The following is a 24,932-nucleotide window of genomic DNA, read 5'->3' as shown; positions in this document are numbered from 1 at the left end:
CACCACCACACCCGGCTTGAATTTATTATTTTTAGTAAGAGAAGAGATTTGTTTAGGAATTAAGGTGTTTTTACAGAATTACACAAATTATTCTAGAAATTATACTTGAATTACTATAATGACTCAGCATATTTCATACAAATTGATATTACAAATACATTGAGCATTTGTTAAAACTGGAAATTATAAACTAATGTGAGCTTTAATAGTTGTTGGTGAAAGATTTTTACTTCATTTTTTTTTTTTGCAGCACTGAGAATTGAACCCAGTGGCATTCAACCTCAGAACTACACTGCCAGCCCTATTTTTATTCTTTATTTTGAAACAGGGTCTCACTGAGTTGCGCAGGGCCTCACTAAGTAGCTGAGGCTGTCTAGGAGCCACGATCCTCCTGTCTTGGCCTCCCAAATGCTGGGATTACAAGCATGTGCCACCACGCCCAGAAATTTATTCTTTATTTTGAAACAAGTTCTCACAGCATTGTGGAGGGCCTCACTAAGCAGCTGAGGCTGGCTGCAAATCTGCCATCTTCCTGTTTCAGTCTCCCAAGAACTAGGATTACAAATGTGTACCACCATGTTCGGCTATGCTTAAATATTTTATTAGTCACTTGCTTTGAACCAATTTGCTCCTGTATCTGACAGTGTTTAAGTAAGGTAGTAATACATTTGGTGTCTGAATTTCCTTTCAAAGACTTTTATATGTGAACTGTGTTATTAATGAGGCAGTAGTATTATCTCTACATTTTATTTTATTTTTTTTTGTGGAACTAGGGATTGAAACCAAGGGTATTTTACCCCTGGGTAACGCCCTAGCTCTGTTTTATTTTATTTTATTTTATTTTGAAACAGGATGTCACTAAATTGTAGAGGGCAGCTTTGTAACTACCTCTGTCTCAGCCTTCCTAGTAGTGGGATTGCTGGCCTGTACCACCACACCCACCTAAGAATGCTTTCCTTTATGGTCATTTTTGACGCTTAAATTCTGTTACTTTATTTTTATTTTTGCTACTGGGGTTTGAACTCAAGGGCATTCTATCTCTGAGCTAAACTCCCAGCCAGCCCTTTTTATTTTGAAACAAGTTCTCACTATGTTTCTGAGGCTGTCCTTGAACCTCTGATGCACCTGCCTCAACCTCCAAAGTGCTGGCATTACTGGTTTCCACTGCCATGCCTGGCTCTGCATTATTAAAAATAAAAAATAGTCGATTGTGGCTGTGCACACCTGTAATCTCAGTACTTGGGAGGCTGAGATAGGAGGATCACAGGTTTGAGGACAGCCTCAGCAGCTTATTGAAACTCCCAGTAACCTAACTAGACCCTGTTTCAAAACAAAAAAAGGGAGGGTTTTGGTATAGCTAGGAGAAAAATGTCCCTGGGTTCCATTCCTAGTACCAAAAAAAAAAAAAAAAAAAGGAAAACAAATGCATGTAATTTTGTATCTTAATGGATAACATACCTGCTTCTGGTACTTGAGCAGGCTCTAGTGCTCCCCACATCACCCCCAGACATCAAGACCATGTTTTTGTTTACCTCCAGCCTTTGGCTGAGACAGTTTCTAGAGATCAACTTCCACGTCAGGTCCTTTAAACTTACAACAAAACAAGCCAAGCATGGTGGCGCACGCTTGTAATCCCAGCATTTGGGAGGCTGAAACAGGAGGATCGCGGTTTGAAGATGGCCTCAGCTACTTAGTGAGGCCCTTTGCAACTCAGTGAGACCCTGTTTCAAAAATAAAAAGACTAAAAACTAGAACTGGAGGTATAGCTTGAAGGTAGAGTGCCTCTGGGTTCCATCCTCAGTATGGCAAAAAAAAATAATTTAAAAAATTAAAAATAACAGCTGGGCGTGGTGGCGCATGCTTGTAATCCTCGCGCTTGGGAGGCTGAGGCAGGAGGATCGTGCAGGTTCGAAGCCAGCCTCAGCTACTTAGTGAGGCTCTCAGCAATTTAGTGAGACCCTGTTTCAAAAAATATATATAAAATAGTGCTGGGAGTATAGCCCAGAGGTAGAAAGCCTCTGGGTTCCACCCAAGTACCACAAAAAAAAAAAATTAAAAATAGGGCTGAGGGTATAGTTTGGAGGTTGAATGTCCCTCGGTTCTATCCCCAGTACCAAAACAAAACAAATAAGAACATTCTTCCATGATATCAACAACAGGAGAACAGGGCAGGCAGGAGGGGAAGCTTCTAATTTCCCTCCCATGGATGCACTGAAGAACCAACTCTGCATGGGTCTATTCCCTTTGAGAGAAATCCAGAAACTAGTTGAATGAGACCTAAACACCAGAAAACTGAGGAAAATCAACATGTATATGGGTAGGATAACCAGAGACACACTCTTACCACAAACCCCATCCAGAGCTCAGCACCGTTCACTCAGGAGAGCGCGCTGATGTCTAGCTTCTCCCTAAGGGAGGAAGGCTTTGCATCACACCTAAGGCTTTTTTACTTTTTTTGTGTGTGTGTTATGTGGTAGTGAGGATGGAACTCAGGGGCATTCTGCCTCTGAGCTACACTCCCAGCCGTATGTTATTCTTTATTTGGAGACCGGGTCTAAGTTGCTGAGGTCCTTGCTAAGTTGCTGAGGCTGGATTCAAACCTGCGATTCTTCTGTCTTAGCCTTCCAAGTACTGAGATTTCAGGTGTGCACCACTATACCTGGCATAGTTCCCCTGCTTTTTACTGTTCACACCTGAGAGTTCGGTTTCCTAGGACTATGGCAGAGGCGGCGCCATTCCTACTGTATGACAGGGTCGCAGCTGGGAAGAGAATTCCACAGGGCTGGAAGACTCTGGCAAAACTAAAGCCATTATCCCTCTTGATTTTATTTATAATTATGATAATATTAATAAAATTATAATATTTATTTGATTGAGGATTGCTGTTTGTAATAATATGAAAATTAATGTGAATATGACTGATAAGTGCCTTAAGATTTGTGCTGGGAATAGCATATATATATTTATATTTATATTTATATATATGACTATGGGAGAACTTTCTTTTTTTTGGTGGTACTGGGGTTCCTGGAAACCCTTCTACCTCCAGGCTACACTCCCAGACCTATTTTATATTTTTATTTGGAAACAGGGTCTCTTAAGCCAGAGAGGCTGGTTTCGAACCTACATGATCTTCCTGTCTCCGCTTCCCAAGCATAGGGATTTACAAGCGTGCACCACCACGCCCTGTTTTTTTGGTAAGAATTTTTTTTTTGCTGGTTCTGGGGTTCCTGGAAACCCTTCTACCTCCGGGCTACACTCCCAGACCTATTTTATATTTTTATTTGGAAACAGGGTCTCCTAAACCAGCAAGGCTTGCTTCGAACCCGCGCGATGCTCCTGTCTCTGCCTCCCAAGCGCAGGGATTACAAGTGTGCGCCACCATGCCCGGCAATGGGAGAACTTTCAAGAAGCTATATAGAAGAGAGCTCTTTTCCCCTTTGCTAACAACACCTAACTCACTTAAGATTTTTATCATGAAAGGAAAAGCTTAACTTCAGGCCAATTATACCTACTGTGCAAGGCCCTCCATATGTTGGTTATTAAGTTATGGGGTCGACTGTGGTATCCCCCTCAGGAGGCTAGCGTGAATCAGAAGACTTTTCCACTTCCAACCATCCTCCACTTTCCTGTACAGGAGTGTATGATCTTTGGAAAACACACAGTTAATATTGCTGGAAAATGGCTTGATGTCAGGACTCTGCTGTTCCTACAGAGGGTTAGGCAGGCAGGAACCTTCTTGGTGCCTGCTCACTAAAGCACAAAAGAGTTTTCTTGGTAGACACCTTACTAGGTATTATAGGAAATTAGATGTAGGCTTTGTATGTTAAAGAAATAGAATAAGTTTAGTATAAATTTGATGGTTGGGTCAAAATAAGTTAATAGAATACCTAGTAGTCAAAAATAACATAAAATTAGCAGCTAATTTTAGAAGTTGAAATAGTAAGTTTAGCATTTAGTAGTTAAGGATAAGTTTAGTTAAAGTTTATTACGTGTGATGGAGTGATTGGCTAGGTAGAACCTTGCCTTTTCTGGTGTTTCTAACCAAAGATCATAAAAATTCAAGAAAATAAATAGTACATTTAGTATTTTAAAATATAAAATATAAAAGTAAAATATTCTGTGCCCCTTAAAGATCTCTTAAACTTTCGGGAAGATGGCGACTGAGAAAAGCGGGGCTTAAGAGCCCTGCTAACAACCAATCTCCATTACCACAAAATCAGCGCCTTTCATAGACAGAAAACACCATCACCAGAGAAACAAGCAAATCACCAGGCTCTAGAGAGGAGGGGGACTCAGAACGGAGCTCAGAGCCACGGAGGAGATACGCTGGCCTCACGCCCGGGGACGCGGCAGCAGCGCCTTAATGCCAGCAGCAGCGGCGAGTTCACTGGATGGCTACGGCTACAGACCAACGCACTCAACAGCCCACCAAACTCCAGAGAGAAGTGGCGGACAGCGAGCCGAGGGACTCAGAGTGGAGCTCAAAACCAGAGAAGAAATACGCCAGCCACACGGCCGAGGGCGTAGCAGCGGCGCCATATTGCCACCGGCGGTAGCAGCAGCAAATTCACTGAGTCCACGACAGCTCCATCTGCGTACTAAAAAACAGTGAGTCAAATTGCGGGTCCCAGAGGAGAAATCCCAGTACTGTACTCCCAGGGACTTGACCCAGTGGGGGAGTGGCGGTGGCAGAGATATCACACCATAGGAGAACGCCCAACCTGGCACCCCCCATAGTCTAAAGCAGCCTCTATCGACTCCCTGGGTCTGAGACTCTGTGATACAACCCAGTAAAGGAGTAGTGGGGTCTGAGATACCACAGACTTGAGATCCAGAGCACCTTAAGTGAAGTCATAGTGACCCAAGGGAAGAACCCAGAAAAGGCACAAACTTCCGAAATCATGGGAAAGAGGAATAACACTGGAGCAATGAATGCCCACAACCCCAAAACATCAGAACCCGATAAAACAGAAATTCAGAGATTTCTAGAAGATCAAATTGGGAAAATAACTGTAGAAATAATAGAGGTGCTTCGAAAAGAACTCAGAGAGAGCCAAAAAGAGATAAAGAATGCAATTAATGAAGTAAAGGCCTCAATTCAAAGCACAAACAACCGATTAGACCACATGGAGAATAGAATCTTGCTCTTAGAAGATGAGCAATCCAAAAATGAACGCATAGTTTCTAATCTAGAATAAAATATCCAACAGTAGGAATCTGACATTGAAGAAATATGGGCCCATTTTAAGAGAGCTAACCTAAGAATAATTGGAATAGAGGTGGGAAAAGAAGGTGAAACCAAAGGGGTAAGTAATATCTTCAAGGAAGTAATAGCAGAAAATTTTCCAGACATAGAGCAAGAGGTCGATACACAGGTCCAGGAAACTTATAGAACTCCCTTTAGACAGGATCGGAGAAGAGGATCCCCACACCACATAATTGTCAAAATGATCAATGTGGAAGCCAAGCAGAGAATCTTAAAGGCAACAAAAACAAAGAGCCAAGTGACATTCAGAGGCAAACCAATTAGAATCACTCCAGACTTCCCAAACCAAGTCATGAGAGCCAGAAGGGCTTGGAGTAACATATTCCAAACTCTGAAAGAAAACAACTTCCAGTCAAAAATTTCCAACCAGCAAAACTTTCTATCAAATTAGATGGAGAAATAAGAAGCTTTCAGGACAAACAGAAACTGAAGGAATTTATGTCTTCAAAACCAGCGCTAGAGAAAATACTCAAAGAGATTAACTACAAAGAAGAAATAGGTAACACACACCAGAACCAGAGAAACAAGATTTTCTATCCAACAGACAACTAAGATTAGTTATCTGTGGAGATTCATTATTTATGGTAGTCTTTTACCTATCTCTAAATTGTACTCTTTGCTTTTATTGTTGTTAATTTTTAGGATTTCTAGTTGGAATATTAATATACCTTCAGATATAGCATTTGGAAATATTTATCTCATTCTATCAGTAATTTTTAACTCTGTTTACATTGTCTTTGGATATGCAATATTTTTTTATTTTTTAGGGAGTTTGTATACTCTTCTGTTGCCTGTGCCATTGAAATCATATCCAAGAAATCACTGCCAATTTCAATGTTGTGAGGTTTTATGACCCAGATTTTCTTCTAAAAGTTTATAGTTTTAAGATTTATATTTAGGTCTTTTATCTATTTTGAGTTAATATTTGTATATGGGTTTAGGCAAGGGTCCAATTTTATTCTTTTCCATGTAATTATTATTTTTCAACAATATTTAGTTGAAAGATTATTATTTCCTCCACCAATCAAAAATAACTTGACAATATATGGAAGAATTTAGCTCTAGGCTTTTACTTAACTCCAATGGTTTATATATCTGCCTTTAGAACAGTACTACACTGTTTCAATTATTGTAGCTTTATATGGTTTGAAATCAGAATATATATATATATCTTCTGGCTTTGTTCTTTTTTGAGATCGTTTTGGGTATCTAGAGTCCATATTCTGTATTAGGATAGATTTTTTTTCTGAAAAATAAATATATAAATATATGATAGTTTCACCTAACAAAAAAGAAAAAAATATATTCTCTGGTAAGAAAGAAAGTAAAAAGAAATATTGAAATGTTATCTTTAAGTTATCAAAAGCTTGGTATCAGACAAATGAAACTGTTATGTGAGATTATCATTTTTAATTTTGGATAAATTGCTATAATACTAGATGTCAACCACTAAGCCAAGCATGGGAAGGAGAGATGGGGAGGGAATGGGGTGGGGATTGGGTGGGGGCTGACTGGGTGATGTGTGCATGTATGTCTACAAAAGATTTTTTTGTATCCCACTATGATGTATGAATACAGTGCACCAATAAAAAATTTAAAAAAAAACTCTTAAAATATTTGTGTTCCTTCTAAGGGGAAAATCCCTTGTTTTCTGTACTTTCATTTAGCTTTATGTTTGAATGTGCTTTGCAGAGCTCCATTGTTAGTTAGGTTAATAATTAGAATAGAATTGATTCTTGTGGCTAGGTAGCCAGAATGATTTGTATGACGTTAATTTGGATAATTTTGGGTGGTTTTTTCAATCACGGTACTGGGATATGAGCCCACTGAGGCAGGTTGAATTGTTCCAAATAAAGTGCAAATAAACCCAGATATATTGAAAACATGTTTTGCTAAAAGTTATTTGTATCCAGGTGTATTAAGGATATGTTTTGCCAAAAGTTTTTAATACCAAATATTTCCATGTAAAAGCATATAAAAAACAAAAAACAGGAAAAACAGGTGGCTTCAAGGTGTGCCTGCTATGTAGAATTCAGGTTAATGAAAATCTAGTTGAAAAACAATGTATGCGTAATGTGGTTTTGGAAAACGAAATGAAAAGCAAAATATGTGTGACGTGGCTTGCTGTAATTTGTTAGATTCATGTATAAATGAAGTATATTCTAGGGCACAGGCAGAGATGCCTTCCCCCTGATACTAAGCATAGCATCTCTCATTCTTCAATTTTGCCGACCCTATGCCTCCTTCAAGACCCCTGGACTGGCTGAGGCTGGACCCCGACAGAACTAGAAGAGCCGGGGTTTTGACATTTGCCATGTCCTCTGAGTTGATAGAGGGAATAGAGGCGGTTTCAAATAGGCCTGCAAGTGTTCTCTTCCCAGATTCTTACAGACCAAGCAGGTAAAAATGGCAGACTTCCTGTTTCTCCTGGAAAGGGGCTTTTCTCCACATGTTCCCAGCTGTGGTCTGAGGATTGGCCTTATTATCCTATATCTGGGTGCTACTGGGATAGGTAAACAAGAGACCTTGAGGAGCTGGAATGAGTAGGTAGGCGCCCCTGCCTCTTCTCTACCCATGTCACCTTCAGTGGTCTCCATGCACCTGTAATCCCAGTACTTGGGAGGCTGAAACAGAAGGATCTCAGGTTCAAGGCCAGCCTCAGCAACTTAGACCCTGATTCCAAATTAATGATAAAATAGGACTGGGGGTATAGCTTGAAGGTAGTATGTCCTGGGTTCACTCTCCAGTAATACCCCCCCCCACACACACACACAACCAAGTCTCAAACTTCTCCCTGTAGAGTTTGTGTACATTTATAGCACCTTGGGTTTTAATACTGGTGACCAAGGGTGATGGAGGACATGGATGAAGCCTGAGGAATGAAAGGTTCTGAGAGAGTTAAGGTGGTTTGGCGAAAGGCCAAACTCTCTGAGACTCTGGGTGACTCCTGGTCTTTCTGGAATTTCGTGCCCCCGGCCCACCGGTGAGAGTAAGAACTGACCTTAATCATGTTTTTAATAATCTTTAACCAGGTCGCTTTGTTCCTCCCTGTTCCTGTAATACCCTTTTAATAATTGTATTTTGTAAGCATATGACGTATGTTCTATCTATATCAATCATTCCCCATTGTACTTTGATCTTTTCTTTTTCATGAAGTCATGATTTTAGCATAGTTGTAAAAAGAGTATAAAAACTTAGTCCTAGAGAATAAAGTTGTCAGTTGTTCATCAGGCAACTGTCCGTGCCTTCATTTCAGGTCTCTCTCTCCCAAATCCCGGAGACAAATCTCCACACAAGGGACCGGCCTCCAGATCACCTACCTAGCATTGGCAGTTGACAGTGGTCTGCATTCTCAAGTCACTCTGGAACAGAAAATTAAACATCCCTGGATGCATGGATTAATTAAGTAAATGTAGACTCTGTGTGTGTGTGTGTGTGTGTGTGTGTGTGTGTGTGTGTGTGCATGTGTGTATGCACGTGTACACGCGGACTGCAGTATTAGTCGTCATTAACAAAGAAGATTGTGTCAATTTAGACCACAGGGGCATAATTCGCCAACATTGTTTTAAACGAAAATAAGCCGGATGCAGAAAGCAAAGTACTGTATGATTTTACATATGTGTGGAATCTACAAAAAGTCGAAAACAGAAAAAGAGCAGAACAGTAGTCACCAGCATGCTCTTTAAAAATGTCCCACCAATAAATGAATGGAGAAAGAAAATACAGGATATATGCTCAATTCAATATATTCAGCCGTCAAAAACAAGGAAATGGAAGTGGAGGACATTGTGTTAAGTGAAGTAAATCAGACACAGAAAGATAAGCGTTGCATGTTCTCTGTGATATGTGCAAGCTAACAACAGTAAAATAAGTTGGCCTGAACATAGAATAGTGATTACTAGAGGATGAGAAGAGAAGGTAGATGAAGGGGCAAAGATTTTATCACAGGACGTTATATACATGTATTGAAATATCACACTGAATCCCATTAATGTAAACAATTAAAACATGCTATCTAAAGAGTCAAACTATCTTTTTTGGTGGCACTGGAGATTGAATCCAGAGACATTCTACCTCTGAGCTAAACCCCCAGCCTGATTTTATTTCTTATTTGGAAACAGGGTCTCATTAAGTTGTGAAAGGCCTCACTAAGTTTTCCAGGCTGACTTTGAACCTGCGATCCTCCTGACTCAGCCTTGCAAGAACTGGAATTACCACGCCCTGATTAAGTTAAATTATATTTAAACCTCAGTTCTGTGACACATACTTTTAGTGCTGGTACTTGGGTATCTGAAACAGGAGGATTCCAGATTCCAGACCAGCCTCAGCAATTTAGGGAAATCCTGTTTCAAAATAAAAAGGGCTGGGGTGTAGCTCAGAGGTAGAATGCTACTGGGTTCAATCCTCAGTATCATACACACAAAAAGAGTCATTATTATAACAGTCTTGGCAGTTTCATACACAGCTGTGAGATATATATATATTCATTTATGAAAAAATCAACTGAGTATACTCTTGTGGGGGATTCAATAAAATAGGATACTCTTCACAAATGGTAATGGAAAAATGAGACATGTAGGATATGTACAATAGAAGAATGAAAATGTATGCTCACACATAAAAAACCAGGCACACAAGTTTATGGCAGCTATATTCATAGCCATCCCAAACTAGAAATAACTCAAATGTCCTTCTGTGGTGAATAAATAAACATTATTTTATATATCCATACAATAGAATCTCATTTGGGAAAAACAGTTCACTATTAATACATTTCAACAATCTGAACACAACTTAAGGCACTATGCAGTGTAAGGAAGCTAATGTCAAAAGATCTCAGGATGAAGTGGTGCACGCTTGTAATCCCAGCATTCGGGAGGCAGAGACTGGAGGATCGCGGTTCGCAGACAGCCTCAGCTACTTAGTGAGGCCCTCAGCAACTCAGTGAGACCAGGTTTCAAAATAAAGAATACAAAATAGGGCAGGGGGTGTAGCTCAGAGGTACAATGCCCCTGAGTTCCATCCTTGGTACCAGAGGGGGGGATCTCAGGATGCATTATCCCATTTGCAGCATATACTTTGTTTTTGCACTAGGGATTGACCCCAGGGGCATTCTACCTCTGAGCTACACCCCCAGAACCTTATAAATTTTATTTTTATTTTGAAACACGGTCTCACTGTACTCCCATCTCAGCCTCTCAATTACTGGGTTGACAGCCATGTGCCACCATAACAAGCTTGTAGGATGCTTTTTTTTTTCAGTACTGGGGATGGAATCCAGGGACATTCAACCTCTGAGCTACACTCCCAGCCCTACTTTTATTCTTTATTTTGAAACAGGGTCTCACTGAGTTGCAGAGGGGCCTGCGCCACCACGCCCAGCTTGTAGGATGTTTTTGACAAACTAAGAATATAGTTATGGAGCCAGATGTGGTGCCTCATACCTATGATTTCAGTACTTGGGAGGTTGAGACTGGAGGATCGCAGGTTCAAGACCAGCCTCAGCAAATTATGAGGCCTTCAGCAACTTAGTGAGCCTGTTTCTCAATAAAAAAAAGTAAAAAAGTGCTGGGGTGTAGATTGGAGGTAAAAAGCCCCTGGGTTGAATCCCCCAGCACTACACACACACACACACACACACACACACACACACACACACAGAATATACTTATGAAGAACAAATGAGTGGTTACCAGAGCTTTGGGGTGGAGGGAGGGACCATACAGACACAGCACAAAGAGCTCTGGGACATCTTGGGGTGACACAAAAGTTCTGCATTCTAATTTTGGTGGTGGATGTACAAATAGATACATTCTAAATATGACTTTTATTTGCTTTTGAGTTATGTATAAAGGAAACACGTAGCATTTTCTTTTTTGTATCTGGCTTCTTCTGCTTAACATCATATGGATGTGTGGCTCTGTGTGGCTCATTCATTCTCTTAGCCATGCAGCAATCCACAGTGTGAACCCGACACAATTCTTGTATGCATTTGCTTATAGATGTATAATTGGGTTTCTTCCAGCTTTTAGATTTTACCAATAAGGTTGTTATGTGAACATTATTGTATGTATAATGATGTTCATCATAGCTAGTCTAAGGTGGTAGGAAAATAAATTAGTCGAGTGTGGTGGCACATACTTATAATCCCAGTACTTGGGAGGCCGAGACAGGAGGATCCTGGTTTGCAGATAGCCTCAGCTACTACTTAGTGAGGCCCTTTGCAACTTCGTGAGACCCTGTTTCCAAATAAAAAATAAAAAATAGGGCTAGTGGTGCAGCTAACAGATAGAATCCCTCTGGTTTCCAACCCCCAGTACTGCAAAAGAAAAAAAAGAAAGGAAGAAAATAAACCACTACCTAACTATCCAGTAGAAGAATGAATAAACTGGGTGTGGTGGTGCTGGCGCCAACACCTGTAATACCAGTACTTGGGAGGCAGAGGAGGCTGAGACAGGAGAATCCCAGGCTCAAGATCAGTGGTGCTGTAACTTAGGAAGACCCTCGGAACCTTAGTGAAACTATGTTTTTTTTTTGTGGTACTGGGGGTGGAACTCAGAGCTTTCTACCTCTGGACTATACTCCCAGACCTATTTTATACTTTTTATTTGGAAACAGGGTCTCACTAAGTTGCTGAGAGCCTCACTAAGTAGCTGAGGCTCGCTTCGAACCTGTGCGATCCTCCTGTCTCAGCCTCCCAAGCGTGGGGATTACAAGCGTACCCCACCATGCCCAGCGCTGAAACTATGTTTTAAAACAAAAAATAAAGCCGGGTGTGGTGCTGCATGCTTGTAATCCCAGCATTTGGGAGGGGGAGACTGGAGGATTGCGGTTCGGGGACAGCCTCAGCTGCTAAGTGAGGCCCTCTGCAACTCAGTGAGACCCAGTTTCAAAATAAAGAATAAAAAATAGTGCTGGGGGTGTAGCTCGGAGGTACAATGACCCTGGCTTCCATCCCCAGTACCAAATAAATAATAAAAAGAGGTGGCTGGAGGTATAGCTGAGAGGTAGAATACCCCTGAGTTCAATCCGTAGTAACACACACACACACACACACACACACACACACACACACACACACTTACAAACACACACACACACGAATGACTGAATAAACAATGATGTTAATAAATAGTGACCAATCACTAGAATCACTGCAGACCTTATAAACCACCCTAGATAAATTATGTGAGTGTGACCCTGGTGGCTGCCGTTGTCACCACCCATAGCTCTACTGGGACAGTGGGCTCTCTGAGCTCACCTCGAGCTTCCCGTGAGGCTGCGATGGAGACAAATAGCAATGAGCTCATAGCGACAAAGGTGTCTGCTCCCGAGCAGCACGGAGCGCACCTCCCCGCTCTGTGGCCCCTGGTTCCCATCTCAGCCCAGAGCTTCCCCGCCCGGGGGCCCTGAGCCCCTCCAGGAAGGCAGCAGCTGCCCGTGCCCGAGTCGACCCGTGTGGGTCCTTCCCATCGACGCTGACCCGCTGCTCCTGCTCGTGGGCTGAATCTGCTTTGTCTTCACTACAGCCGCCTGCCGCTCACAAGCATGCCCTGCACGCAGGGAGTGTAATTACGCCCTCGGTGCAGGAGGGAACGCTGAGGCCCAGAGGCGGCCGGAGCTCGGCTGTGGCTGCACAGCAGGTCAGTGGGCAGGTGGTGGGTGGGCAGCCCATCCCCACAGCCACACACATCCCCTCCAGCCTCATGGAGGTTTCCTGTTGCCTCCTCTGCATCTACTGCCCCAACCAGGGGCTCTGAACCCCGCCTTGAGGCCCCTGGAGCGGCTAGCTGGGGGCAGAGCTCACTGCTGGCCAGGGTGAGGCCGGTGCTGGAGTGGCGCTGGCACACTGCAGCCCTGGCCAGGTTCTGCACATCTGCACTGAGTCACTGGGCTCAGGTGACGGCCCCGCTGGACAGGCCAGGACAGAGGAGAAGCAGGAAGCTCCATCTTGTCTCTCTGTGACCACAGGTGGAGACAAAGGTCTCAAATTGGTTGCCAGGGAAACTGAATCTCAATCCCCTGACACAGGGAAACACAAAGGAGAGCAAACAGACACAGGATGGATTGTGGGAGGGCTACCAAAGACATGGAACACTGCCTCTCAGTACTGTCTTTGACGGGGGCCCTAGTGCATGCACAGTCGAGTGTACATACACGCCCTTGGAGCCATCTTTGTAGCCCAGCTGCTAGGAAGATGCTGCAGTATAGCAGATGCCCCTTCATAAAAGGTGGTGAAGCAAGGCTGACTTAATTTATTTATGTTCTTATTGCAGTATTGGGGATTGAACCCAGGGAGATTCATTCTCCAAGCTATACCTCCAGACATACATACATACATACATACACACACACACACACACACACACACACACACACACACACACACATATATATATATATATATATATATATATATATATATATATATATATATATTGGTGCTACTGGGGTTCCTGGAAACCCTTCTCCGGGCTACACTCCCAGACCTAATTTATACTTTTTTATTTTTGGAAACAGGGTCTCTTTAGCCAGCGTGGCTGATTTTGAACCTGCGCGATCCTCCTGTCTCTGCCTCCCAAGCGCGGGGATTACACGCATGCATCACCACACCTGGCCAGACCTATTTTTTATTCTTTATTTTGAAACAGAGTCTCACTAAGTTGTGGAGGGCCTCAGTATGTAGCTGAGGCTGGCTGGCTGCAAACCTGTGATACTCCTGTCTCAGCCTCCCAAATACTCGGATTACAGGCGTGTGCCACTGAGGAGATAGAAAGGAAATAGGCGGATAGGGAAAAGGCCTCCATAGATAAAAGTTAATTTCCTGAGTTTCCTGATGGTGACAAATGCCTGAAATTCCAAAGGCTCAGAGATAAGAAGGCCAGAGCTTCACAAAACCATCTATTTACTAATCAACAAACCCAGGAGCCAGCACAGAGCAAGTGGACACTCCTACTGAACGAAAGGAGATGAGACCCCTCAAAGGACTTGCAAATACCCTATGCAAATCCTGAGAGCTGCTTCCTAGAATTCCCAAAAGTCACCCTTACCAAAAGCGGACTTGCAAGCGGTCAGGGCTTTCCCTCCTGGGCTTTCCCTCCCGGGACCCCCTCCCCTTTTGGGGAGCTGTGCTCTCGCTCTCGCAGGTCGTGTTGGCAGAGTGCATCTGATGAGGGCACCTGGCTCAGGCGACTCTCGAGTAGTGACCTGAAGGCCTCTGATGGACATCTAGGCTGACCAGGCCCCTAGGGGTGACCTGCACCTCTTTTCTGGCAGATCGTGTGGACTCTGGGAGAAAGTAGTTTGCAACTGAAGGGACCTGAAGGCAATTCGTTTTGGGCTACTCTCAAGTATTGTCCTGAAGGCAGCTGCTGGACCCAGAGTTCCAGCCCCTTTGGGGGTGTTCAGCCACCCTTCCCCCATTCCCTGCTGCTTCCAATAAACTTTTTACTCCCCTTCCTGAGGTCTGCGGGTGTCATTCTTCACTCAGGATTTCCTCTCAAGAAACCCCTGTTTCACCACCACGTCCAGATAAGGCTGTCTTTAAGAATCAGTAGCTCCCCTAGCGGCACCTGTAATGCCAGTGACTTGAGAGGCCAGGGGAAGAGGATCTCAAATTCAGTGCCAGTCTTAGCAAGTTAGTGAGATCAGGCCTCAAATTACAAAGGCCCAGAGATAATATCTCAGTAGTAGTGCTTCCCTGGATTTAATCCTAAAGAATTGTGACCTAATCTACACTAAATCTGCCTCATGTGAAGGAGGGTAAAGCCCTGTTTATTTTTCTTTTTGTGCTACTGAGGGTTGAACTCAAGGGTATTCTACCTCTGAGCTAAACACTCCATCCTTATTTTATTGTTTTTTTTTTTTTTTGGAAACAGGGTCTTACCAAGTAACTGCACACTAGCCTCAAAACTGCAATCCTCCTGTCCCAGCCCCCCAAGTACTGGGATTATGGGTTTGTGCCAGTGCACCTAGCAAGGCCCCATTTCTTTTAGGTAACCATAATAGTACATTGCTGAGTCTTGTGACTTTTTTGGGGGGGAAGCTCTGGACTTCTGCAGATGCTAAAATGACTCCTGTTGACCCCCAGCGCAGGAGGCCACTGGAACAGGTTACTCTTCACTTGCAGCAGTTTAGGGACATAACAGCATAGACAGATGCAGATAAACAGGTTGGGGTTTATTGATTTAAAGATGGCCGTATAGCACAGAGGAAGCTTAACCTACATATGAGAATTTGACTCAAAATTGTACTTTTTTGAAGAAAACTTTAGTTCCCTGTGACAGGTCCTTAGCTGAAAAGTACCACTGAAGTAGACATGTAGCACTCACATTGTCTTGTGTTTTCTATTTCTTGGCTGTTAGCTGGGAAGACCACAGTGACTCAGCCCACAGGCAGGGGTAGAAAGAGCATCATTACACCTGCAAACTTTTGTTGATCACAGTTTTTTTTTTTGGTGGTACTGGGGTTTCTGGAAACCCTTCTACCTCTGGTTTATACTCCCAGACCTATTTTATACTTTTTATTTGGAAACAGGGTCTCTGAAGCCAGCATGGGTGGCTTCGAACCTGTGAGATCCTCCTGTCTCCGCCTCCCAAGTGTGGGGATTACAAGCGTGCACCACCACACCCAGAAGATCACAGTATTTTTTGAATTTATTTTTTATTTTTAGTATTTTTGGTATTGGGGATTGAACCCAGGGCATTCTACCTCCGAGTTACACCCCTAGTCCTATTTTTTATTCTCTATTTTGAAACAGGGTCTCACTAAGTTGTGGAGGGCTTCACTGAGTAGCTGAGGCTGGCTGTGAACCTGCAATCCTTCCCGTCTCAGCCTACCAAATGCTGGGATTACAAGTGTTCACCACCACGCTGAGGCGTTTTTTTAAAATTTTTTGAAAAAGCTTATTGTTGAAGACAATGAGGCCCAAAGGGGGGCCACAGATGATCAGAGACTTGAAATAAAGACAAAGTTTCCTTTAGAAAGTCCCTTTATCGCTGGGCATGGTGGCGCACACTTGGAATTCCTTTTCACAGCCCACTAGTAAGCAACAAAGCAGAGGATGGAATTTGACTTGTAATCTCAGTACTTGGGATGCTGAGACAGGAAGATCGCACAGGTTCAAAGCCAGCCTCAAACTACTTATTGAGGCCCTTCACAACTTAATGAGACCCTGTTTCCAAATAAATATACAGTGGGTCTGGGAGTATAGCCCAGAGGTAGAAAAGCCCCTGGGTTTAACCTCCAGGACCACACACACAAAAAAAGAAAGTCCCTTTATCTACTTTATGGGATGATACTGAAACTTTTTTTTGTTGTTGTTACTGAGGATTGAACTCAGGGACGCTCTACCTCTGAGCTATACTCCCAGCCCTTTCATTTTTTATTTTCGTACAGCATTTCCCTAAGTTGCTGAGGCCAAGAAAGAGGGAGAGGTTGGGGTGAATTAGTGAAGGGATCCCTGCATTTACACCTGATGAACATTAATGCCTGCTCATTCTCCCTGTGGCCTCCTGCAGAGCATGTTGACTCTGCCACCTTCCTCTACAAGCCCTTCCTGCCCCCTTCACTCAACCCTGATCCTTCTTCCTCTTCTGAGCTCACATCAACCTGTGCATAGAGGGGGTCAATTGTACCCTTTACTACACCCAGAAGTATCCATTTCTCCTTTAAGCTTTCATTCCCCTAGGACAGCAATTGTCCCTGGGATTCCTTTTCACAGCCCACCAGTAACCAACAAAGCAGAGGATGGGAGATGACTGGGTAGGGAGATCTCTAAGAACTTTGGAATTGGTAAAATGATCAAATACTAATTCAATTTGCCTTGGAATGGCTGCTGTCCTGCCTCGGAGCTGCCTGGTGAATCTACCAGGTGAATACCAGGTTGTGTAAGAAACACATCAGAAAAAGTCTAGAATCTTGCCTCCTTTATGTTACTTCCTGTGTTCTTTCATATGGTGACCCTCTTCCTTTATTATAATAATTTAAAAAACTTATATCAGTTCATTGTAATTGTGTATTGTTTTATTCAGCTTTGTGGTTGTTGGTTGTTGTAGACAAAAATCGGATGAGCACAACTTAGAGAAGGAAAGATTTGTTAGTGCTCACCCTTTCAGAGGTCAGTCCATAATCAGGTAGATCTGAGACAAACTGCAGTCAGGATTTAGGGCATAGTGGAGGAGGAAAGACCACCCTCAACTCATGGTGGTTGGGAAGCAGACAGAGAAGGGAAGGGATAAGGGATAGATACAGCCCCTAAGGCCATGTCCTACATCTGAACCTGGATGGATTGCTTAATTCATGAGATTTGGGGGGGATTTTAAATCCAAACCATGCCGGGAATGGTGGCATACGCTTGTAATCCCCGCGCTTGGGAGGCTGAGACAGGAGGATGGTACAGGTTCGAAGCCAGCCCCAGCTACTTAGTGAGCCTCTTAGCAACTTAGTGAGACCCTTTCTCCAAATAAAATATAAAGTAGGTCTGGGAGCATAGCCTGGTAGTAGAGACCCCTGGGTTCCATCCCCAGGACAAGAAAGCAAGAAAGCAAGAAAGCAAGAAAGAAATTGCCTGGAAAGAAGAAACCCACTAAAAACTTTTAAATTAAATCCAAACCATAACATATATAATAGTGCAATTCATAGTGATACTTTCCTGTATGTACCCTGAAAGATTTCTGAGGTTCATGGGGGCACTATGGGAGACAGCTCAAAGACAGTACAGGCTTTATTGGGATAAAACCTGTGGAGGGAGCCATGCATGGTGGCAATGCTTGTAATCCCAATACTTATACTTGGAAGGCTGAGACAGGACGATTGCAGGTTCCCAGCTAGCCTCAGCTACTTAGTTAAGCCCTTACCAACTTAGTGAGACCCTGTTTCAAAAATAAAAAATAAAATAGGGCTGGGGGGTATAGCTCAGAGGTAGAATGTCCCTGGGTTCAATCCCCAGTAACACACACACACACACACATACACACACACACACACACACACACACACACACACTCCTGTGGAGGCAGATGTCCAGAAAAGGACAGAACTCATGTCTACTTATACAGACTAGAAACTTATACAGGTGGTTCAAGGGGAGATTCTATGGGGCAGGGGAAGTGGTGGTTAGCAATTGCTAGGGGGGTTGTTCAGGGGAATTAGTTGTGTTGTTAGAGCTGAGTTAAGCAGAACAATGGGAATTTTAGGTAAGCAGAGAGAAAAAATTCCAACTGGGAGGCATAAAACAATTTCACATCAGCTGATCTAGCGTAATGAGAAGGATATCAAGGATGATATGAATCGAGAAGAGGTGGTGTGTTAGGGTCTCCTGATCTATCATGGGGAGGGATTTGGGATTTCTAAGCAGAGGGAGAGATCTGATCCCAGAAAGAGTCAATTAATTTATCTTCCAGGAACCCATCCCACAGCAATTGATAGTAGATGTTTTTCCATGTTAGGTCAGTGGGGAGGAGGAATTGCCTCTTTTAGACTATGAATGAGGGTATAGAATTAGTGAGGGTCTGGAGGGAGGATATCAGTGGGTAGTGATTGGTTATCTTGGTGAGAGGGTTTACTCACCAGCAGGTGGTTGTGGTTACTCTAGAATTCATCTGAGTTTGACTGAAATGAGTCCTGTCAGGAAAGCATGGTATCTGGGACCAGACTGGTGCTCTGGAAGCCAGTGTGTTGTTTCTGTCTCTGCCTGATCTGCAGCATTTTTTTAGCTCATTAGCCAGCAGGTGTGGTTCCTCTGGGATCTGACCGAGTTTGGCTGAGGTAAGTCCCCATCGGAGGGCACAGTACTGGGGAGGGGACTGGTGCTCTGGAAGCGTGCTGTTTCCATCTCCTCCAGGTCTGGAGCCATTTTTAGCCCAGAGCTGTAGAACTAGTGAGAGCAATCGTTTAGCTTTTTGTCACTACGAATGGTTAGCATAACTTGCTGGTGTCCCTTGCATTTGGGCTGTTATGGAAAGGGAGCTGTTGCCGGGGCTGCAAATCACACCCAATCTCTGGGTGTAAGAGATGGAGCAAAGGAGAGATTGGGGCAGGCAAATTCAAGTCTGCATATTCCCTCAGAAAGTGGTGAGTGAGATGGACGTGATAGGCAAAGGAGGAGCTCAAAATTGCTGAGTTTTGAGCTGGGCGTGGTGGTACATGCCTGTAATCCCCATATTTGGGAGGCTGAGACAGGAGGATTGCATGTTTAAGGATAGCCTTAGCCACTAGTGAGACTCTTATCAACCTTACAAGACCTTGTTTGCAAGTAAGAAATAAAAATTGGGCTGGGGGTGTAGCTGGAAGTTAGAATGCCTCTGAGTTCAATCCCCAGTACCACACATAATATTTTTTTTGCTGGGTTTCTAGTGAGAGTTTAGTTAGCTGTTGTTTTAGGAGTGAATTTGGAAATGGAGTGGAGATTGGAATGGCTGGATTTAAGGACTCTTCTAGGGGTCCTCTGGAGGCTAGTATAGGATTTTTTTTGGTCAAAAGTCCAAAATTGAGCCAAAGTGCGGTGGCACACGCTTGTAGTCCCAGCATTCAGGAGGCTGAGACTGGAGGATGGCAGTTCGTGGACAGCCTCAGCTACTTAGTGAGGCCCTCCGAAACTTAGTGAGACCCCTGTTTCAAAATAAAGAATAAGAAATAGGGCAAGGGGGTGTTACTTGGAGGTCAAATGCCCCTGGATTCCATCCTCAGACAAGTCCAAAATTGAGAACCTGGAGTCTAAAGTATCCTGCTAATTCCAGGAAGGAGAGGACATCCCTTTATGTATTGGGTACCAGCATTGAACTAATAAATGTTTTTCATTGTGGGATTATGGCCTTGTGGGTTGGAAAGATGGAAAAATCTAGGTATGTGACAATTGTTCGGGACACTTTTACCTCTGAGAGTGATACCTGCTATCCTTCACTAACAAGGAAATTGAGAAGGGTTCTATGTTGTAATGAAAGCTCTAAAGGGGGCAGTAGAGGAGCAATTCATGTACATATTAGAGTAAAATGTTAGGAGCTAGGTCCAGGGAAGTCAGATCTGAGGTTAAGGTTTGTCCAAAGAAATGAAGGCTGTCTCTAAAACCTTGGGGGAGCTGGGGGTAGTGGCTCATGCTTATAATCCCAGCATTTGGGAGGCTGAGACCGGAGGAGTGTGGTTCGTGGACAGCCTCAGCTACTTAGGCCCTCTGCAACTTAGTGAGATCCTGTTTCAAAATAAAGAATAAAAAATAGGGCCGACCGGGCGTGGTGGTGCATGCTTGTAATCCCTGCACTTGGGAGGCGGAGACAGGAGGATTGCGCAGGTTCGAAGTCAGCTGCGCTGGCTTAAGAGACCCTGTTTCCAAATAAAAATATAAAAAATAGGTGTCTGGGAGTGTAGCCCGGAGGTAGAAGGGTTTCCAGGAACCCCAGTACCACACAAAAAATAGGGCAGGGGATGTAGCTTGGAGGTAGAATGCCCCTGGGTTCCATTCCCAGACCCGCAAAATAAATAAATAAATAAATAAATAAATAAAAATAAATAAATAAATAAAAACCTTGGTGGGTAACTGTCCATATGAGTTGGAAAGAGGTGGAGTTACGGTCACTCCAGGTAAAGGGAAAAAGATCTTGGCAGGTTGGGTCAAGGGAAATAGTGAAAAAGGCATCTTTTTTTGAGGTCAAGGACTGAGAAATGGGGTGAAGCAGAGGGAATATGAGAGAGAAGGATATAAGTGTTGGGGACTACGGAGTCCGCAGGTATTACAGCTTGACTGATTATCTCCCTTCATGGAGAGAGAGAACATTGGGGGGAAGGACAGTACAGGAGTGAGTGTTTGGGAAAGAGGGGAGCAGTGGCAAAGACAAGGAGAGGTTGAGCAGAGGAAAGGTCAGCCCAGGCAGGCAGGGGGCCAGGCAGGCAGAGAGAACAGGGAGAGAAGCAGCCAAGACTCAGCTGGATCAGAGTCTGAAAAGGAAGGGAAAGTTGTTGGAGGGGGAGGTGGGGCTTTTGGAGGATGAAGGGGACATGGGAGACTTTTAAGAGAAGGATTTGGTGGGAGTAACATGGCTCATAGAATGCGGGGCAGGATCTGAGATAAGCAAAGGCTTCAATGTAAGGGACCTTGACCACTTAGCGCTGTGGTGCACAAAGTTCTCTAGGTCATGCTGAATTTGGAAATTGAAAGTGCCATTTTCTGGCCATTGACTATCATTGTCTAGTTTGTATCAGGGCCAAACTGTATTGCAGAAGGATGTTAGGTGTTTGGGGGGAAAGACCCGTGAGAGGCCAAGGGCACTAAGATTGTGAAGGAGGCAACCAAATGGGGTATCTGTGGAGGTTTGGAGGGAGAGTTTCCCACTGTGAAGTGGTCTCCAGGAGGATCATAAACCCTGGAGTGAGAGTTGGTTTGTGGGAAGGTCCTGGACCCTTGGAGAATTTGTGAGTTGGTTGGTGGTAGGGCCTGGCCCTTGGAGATCTGAGAGAAGGCTCAAAGGGTTTGGGAAGGGAAATCAAATACCAATTCCCGAGAGGACTTGAACCCTTGAAGGAGAAATCAGAGGGAAGGGGTATCCCCCAACCATCTGAAAACCTCTAAATGGAAAGAAAAAACAGTCTCTGGGGGCCCCCAAGAGACTGAAGGTTCTGCAATCCTGGATTGATATGGCAGTTGCTTTCACCCAGTGCTAGGATATTTGGTGATTGCCCCTAAAGTTGGTATATGGGGTCCTGGACTCATGGAGAGAACCAAAATGGGAGGAAAGGGTATGGGCTTGCCCTGAGATGATGAATTGGCCAGTGTTGGAGCTTTTGGGAGGAAGAGAGACAGGGCGGGTGGGGGAAAGGTAGAGAATGGGAGCAAGGAACTGGAGCCCCTCAGAGAATGGGAGCTGCCCCACGGCTTACAGGGCTGCAAGAGGGAGCTAGTTCAGTGGCAGTTCCTTGCTACCCAGTCGGGGTTTTGGCACCAAAATAAAAGGTTGGGGATCGGGTTGGGGAAGGAGATGGCTCAACTGAAGTATAGGCTTTACTGGGATAAAACCTGCAGAGGGGGGTGTCCAGGAAAAGATGGAGCCCCTCCACTTACATGCTAGAAATTTCTGTAGGTTGTTTAACAAGGGGAGTTATTTGGGTTGTTAAAGCTAGGTTGTTTAAGAGGCGATTCTATGGGGCAGTGGGACGTGGCGGTTATCCATTGCTAGGGCAGTTGTTAAGGGGAGTTGAGGCAGCCGTGGTGCTGTGGCAATTGCTTGCCTCACTAGAATTTAGCTGGCCTCAGGTCCTTCTTTAAATAGGAGTTTTCTGTGTAGTCATGGCTAGATTGTTTATTTTTCTTCTGATTGGTTAGCAGGTTGAGTGGGTCTTTTTCTTTCAATTTATCACTTACACTATATTTGTTTACAACTGTCGTATTTCATTCTATCCCAAAATATTTGTTTACAACTCTGATCTAATACTCCACAGCACACTGCCAATCAAAAGAAGACTATTGAACAACCATGTTCATAGCTGCACAGTTCATCATTGCCAAACTGTGGAACCAGCCAAGATGTCCTTCAATGAATGAGTGGATTTCAAAACTATGGGATATGTACACAATGGGATTTTGCCCAGCCATAACAGAGAACAAAATTATGGTATTTACAGTGAAATGTCCCCCCAAAAAAGAAATCAGATGATTTTCTTAATGTGCAAAATATTAGGGAGAAATGGGTAAAAGGAGGAACTCTAGATGAAGAAAGGAGCAATGAAGGTGACGTATCTGAGGGGATAAGACAGAGAATAAGGGAAACTCTTAAAGCACATGATGTACTTAAACATATCAAAGTCAATCAGGAAGCCAAGCACAGGTAGGAGGGAGGGGGAGAGTAGGGGTTAGAGATTGGGTAGGGGCTGATTGGGTGATGTGTGCATGTATCCACAAGTTTTTTTATCCCATTGAGATACATGACTACAATGCACCAATAAAATTTATTTTAAAAAGAAGACTATTAACCAAACTTACTGTTAATCAAAGTAAACTTACTGTTTACTTATGCTATGATTTTCCACAGAACACTGTCAATCAAAAGCACTCTGTTAATCAATGTACTGATAATCAAGTTAATCAAACTTTGTCACTGATAGTACTCATAACACTGGGCAGTATGGTGTTTTCATTCTTACTCTTTTGAGGAAATGCCATACTGATCTCTATAGTGGTTGTACTAATTAAAATCTCACCAACAATATGCAAGTTCCTATTCCCAAAATCCTCACCAGCATTTATTATTTGTAATTTTTTTCCAGTACTGGGGGTTGAATTCAGGGGCATTCTACCTCCGAGCTATACGCCCAGCTCTATTTTTATTCCTTATTTTGAAATATGGTTTCACTAAGTTGCGGAGGGCCTCACTAAGTAATTGAGGCTGGTCGAGAACTGCGATTCTTCTGTGTCAGCCTCCCAAGTACTGGGATGAACATTCTTTTTGGTGTAGTGTGTGTGTGTGTGTGTGTGTGTGTGTGTGTGTGTGTTACTAGAGATGGAAAGTGGGGACATTCTACCTCTGGGCTAACACCCCCCCCAGTCATATTTTATCTTATTTATTTATTTTGGTGGTACTGGGTTCCTGGAAGCCCTTCTACCTCCGGGCTACACTCTCAGGCCTATTTTTATATTTTTATTTGGAAGCAGGGTCTCTTAAACCAGCTGACTCTGGCTTCGAACCTGAGGGAGCCTCCTGTCTCTGCCTCCCAAGCACGGGGATTACAAGTGTGTGCCACCATGCCTGATTTATTTTATTTAATTTTGAAACAAGGTCTGACTAAGTTGTGAGGGTTTCAAAAAGTTGTTGTGGTTGCACTCAAACCTGCAACCTTCTGTCTCAGCCTCCTAAGTACTGGGATTATAAGCATGTGCCAATACTCCCAGCTTTGATGTGGTTTGGGGGATTTTTTGAACTGTGGATTGAACCTATGGGCTAACTCTAAACTATACCTTTACCCTTATTTTATTTATTTATTTATTTATTTATTTATTTATTTATTTATTTATTTATTTTTGCTGGTACTGGGGTGGAACCCAGGGGCTTTTCTACCTCCAGGATATACCCCCAGACCTATTTTTTATACTTTATTTGGAAACAGAGTCTCACTAAATTGGTGAGAGCCTCACTAAGTAGCTGAGGCTGGCTTCAAACCTGTGTGATCCTCCACTTTCAGCCTCCCAAGCACTGGGATTAAAAGCGTGCTTCACCACGCCTGGCTTTCTACCCTTATTTTAATTTTATTTTGAAATAGGATCTGACTGGGTTGATGGGAGTCTCTCTACTTGCTGGGCTGTCCTCAAACCTTCAATTCTCCGGTCTCAGCCTCCCAAGTGCTGGAATTACAGGTGTATGCCACCATGGCTGGCTTTTGATGTACTTCTGAATGCTATTTGCTAGCACTTTTTCTTTATGGTGTTTGGTATTGAAGCCAGGGGCGTTCCAACTCTGAGCCTTGCTTAGTTGCTGACGCTGGCCTTGAACCTGTGATCCTCCTGTCTTAGTCTTCCAAGTACTAGACTTATAGGCGTGTGCCATCAGGCCCAGCTTGCTAGCACTTTCTTAAGGATTTTTAAGTTATGTTCATCAAGTATATTGGTCTGTAATTTTCTTTCCTTGAAATATCTTTATTCAGTTTTTATATGAAGGTGATACTGGCTTCAGAGAAGTATTTC

This window comes from Muscardinus avellanarius (genome assembly GCF_963383645.1).
Source record: "Muscardinus avellanarius genome assembly, chromosome: X".
NCBI lineage: Eukaryota > Metazoa > Chordata > Mammalia > Rodentia > Gliridae > Muscardinus > Muscardinus avellanarius.
This window is presented reverse-complemented; position numbering follows the sequence as displayed.